Here is a 3,882-nt window from a genome sequence, read left to right as displayed (position 1 = left end):
CTGTGAGGGTTTGCAAGTCATTGAGGGTTACCATTAGCTGCAAGCCAGGATTTTCGAAGATGATTGTAAAGATGCTGCATCATTGGTATCCATTCCCTATACTGTCTGTTAAGAGGGATTACCACAGGGGTTGAGTTCCTGTCTTTCTGATAATTGTATTCTTGTGACTATAAACAAACACAAAATCCTCAGGGCTGTACAAGAGGATGGAAACTAAAACTCCAATCCAGACATTAGTTCCTTTCTGGCAAGTAGCTATTAGATCTCTAGGTTTTCATGGTAAAAATATATTCTATGCTCCAATTTCAGCCCATCTCCTAAACAGTTTTAGGGTCACTTCTGCAGTGGCAATAAAGACTGATTATGAGGAAATTCCTTATGATTAAGTGAATCAAATCCCTGACCTGGTAAAGACATAACATTCCAGTTGGGTACATCAATCATCTAGCGAATGGACCAGTCCTCATGAAGGTTCTACCTTAAGCCATGCTGAAGAGATAGTAGNACTAATTAGTCCTTTAACGAGCTAATGTATTTTTCCTTCCCAGAATTCCTACCCTTAACATACTTGCTGCAGATCTTCCTTAAGGTTCTGTTAGATTTGTGCTCCTTCTTGTGTCTTGACTTCTCCATCTTCCCCTCATTTGTCTTTTACACATTGGCCAGAGCCTAAATAAGCTTCCTAGGGTAATTTGGACTTTTCACTTCTCTAATGCTCCCCTCCCCATCACATGGCAGCTTGCCTGCTNTGTGACTGACCTGNGTGCCAACCTAACTCAGATGGTGGTGCTGCCTCTCTTCTACCCCCCATTTCCCTCCTCTAATCATTTGCCAAGACTTACAGCTAACATTCTTCATATTTTTCTTTGAAATTCTATTAAAAATGTCCCTGAGCTTAAAGCAATAAATAAATAACACTCAGTATGTTATGTATTGACAAATGTTGGATTTCAAAAGATATCACGGGAGAGAAATATGAAGCATTTAAGGTTTTGTAGCTGGGTCTCCATGATGGGCCTCACTGAATAGTACATAAGAGACAGGGTGTTCTCTGGTACCTCATGCCACCTGTTTTATAGTTTGGCTATTAAGGTCTTCTGAATTTGAAGCTATGTTCAATCATGGGTGTCTCGGAGAATTNTCAGATCTTNATAAATCAAGGGCCAGATAACAGATCGTGCAGGTCTGAGANGCAGGTGTGTTTCACTTATTCATCATTAGTTAGCAGTGCTATTTATACCTTTCATTGATTCACTTATATGTTGCAAAGCATATTTTTATATTAACTGGCAAGTAACATTATATATACTTACCATATAACATGACACGTTGACAGTAGTGCACATTGTAGAATTGCTAAATCAGACTATTTACCCATGCATTATTTCACATATTCTTTTTCCATTTTTAAGTAAATTAATTTATTAACAGAAGTCTGTGTGGTCTGTCTGCTGTGTGCTCAGTCTCTTGTGGTAATGCTTGTATGTGTTTTCAGTGTCAGAATCAACTGCTTAAAATATTTATTGATGTCCTGCCTTGAGGGTATCAGGTTAAATAAAAATACCCTTATTGCTATCTTTCCTCAATCTAGGAACATGCTGGAATAAGCCACACAGAAAGCACTATTAGAAATTCTTTAATGCATCAAAGATGACACAAAAGCTCACTCTACTGCCACTAAGCCTCTGGGGCAGANGCTCATGTGGAACCCATAATTTAATTCATTCTCTAGACAGAGGCCAATGAGCTCTGGGATTAAGTCTTCAAGAAGATATAAACCAGCAGATCTTCCTGAAATTCACTATCACCTATCACTTTTAGTTAGTTACTAACTTGTAGGATTAATAGACTCAATAAATCAGGGCACGCACAATGTTTCTTTATTCACACAGAGAATAGCAGGGGTAAGATTCAAAGCAGTGAGGACCTGCCTCCCAGTATAAGGTTGCTTCAATTCTGTCCCAAGAAAAATGTATCCCACATGCATTATGGAGGTGGTCAGCAGGGATGTAGATGATCCAGAAGATCTGACACCCTTTTCTGTCCCCCAAGGGCAGCAGGCCCATATATGGTACATATACACACAGGTAAAACACTCATTCATATAAAAATAAAACAAAGTAAATATGTGTTTTTATAAGTTTTTTTTTTAATCAAGGAAAAGTATAAATTAAAAATGCAATGAACACTCTTTTAAAATATATTTTGCTGGGGTTTTTTTTTTGTTGTTGTTGTTGTTGTTTTAAATTCTGGTTCACCTGACCACTGGCTCTGAGAATCTTGCTAATTCCTCTTCCATGGTGTTATTTCAGAGGAACACTGACACTCTTGGCTCTATGCAGCAAAGGTANGTTTCCTCATGGAATNTGGATTNTCATCCTGGCACTTCCCTGCCACATTGTCTCTTAAGAACCAGAGCCTCTTCTAGACAACCAAAAGATTACTTTAATCCCAATTTGCATAACTATCCCTGTCTTTTTATGTACAACAGAATCTGGGATCCTATGGAAACCTAAAACTTGTCCTTTGCTGATGTCTTTGGTTTTGTTTTGTTTTGTTTTTGGTGAATTCTAGAGTAGTATCATTGACTTTAAAAAACAAACAAACAAGCAAACAAAAAAAACCCAACCAAACAAAAGCTCCCAGCTCAATTTCTTATAGAATATCTGTCAATCATTAACAGCTTTGTCGTGAACATTACTGACAGGAAGGCAGTCTATATGACACNACGATTGTGCATCTTTCCCATGTTCCATGGCCAAGGCCACTTTTTTGACAATTCAATGTCCATTTTGGGTTTCTTACAAAAGAGGAACTGGGATCTCCTGGAAAGAATGCCCTGTATGACATTATAAAATATGTTATAAGGAAAAATGTTTTGTAAAGATTATGAAATCTTTTCAAAAATTAAAGATTACAAAATACCCTACTTCCTCGTTTTCACCATAAATTAAGGTTTCTAAAGCTAAAAATCCTAAGTGTGAAGGAACCCACTGTAAATAAAAAGAAGAAAGGAAATGAATACGTATGAAAAATAAATAAAATAGGATATACCTTTTTAAGGAAGCGTATGTCAGGGATACATTTTCATTAAGAAGAAAAAAATCATTTTTGTCTTAAAAGAAATAAAGTTATAGATAATTCCTCAAAAAGAAAGAAAAGGAGTAAGATGCATCATGGAGAAAGTTACAGCTGTGGAGAAGACGTTTCATGAATGGTTAAGCTGCTGTGAATGGAGTAATTTGCTCACAGGGCCTTTCAATTTCTTTCAGCATCCCCCTGAATTATTGGTCTAAGGCATCATATAGAGGAAGTTTTACTTTGTTAAATAGTCTGTGTACAATGTCTCCAGTTTTGTTTGAGCTTCTACAAGGAGGAGAAATATTAAATATCTAACATGCTGAATTGCAGGGTGTGCCTTTCCAACATAGATGGAATCCCCTNAACTCCAAGGTTGAGCTGTCTTCTTTCCTCCTCAGAAATATATTTTATCCTGTTGCTTTCCTGATGGCATCAAGTGCAGCTAGGATACAAACATGACGAGATCCATGAAAAACGCTGGCACATATGCAATTCTAATGCCCAGATTACCAGACCAGAGATGAACTTTCAGACCTCTAGTGAAACGCTCACGGGCTTATCAAATTGCTCATATGGTATCAAGCATAACAGAACTGTATGACTGAATGGATAAAGCAGGAAGGTGTGATCTTTATGATCTTTGTGACTTTTAAAATTGTTCTAGAACTTGGAAGCCCCTGTCAACTATTCTTGCCACAGTCACAAGGATATCTGAAAAAACAGAAAAACAAACAAAACAAAACAAAAACTCCATAAGAAGTTATTCTTCAAATGGCAATATGGAATTGAGGAAGTCCTGGG

Source organism: Mus caroli, chromosome 8, assembly GCF_900094665.2.
Source record: "Mus caroli chromosome 8, CAROLI_EIJ_v1.1, whole genome shotgun sequence".
Taxonomy (NCBI): Eukaryota; Metazoa; Chordata; class Mammalia; order Rodentia; family Muridae; genus Mus; species Mus caroli.
Note: the sequence above shows the minus strand (reverse complement) of the source record.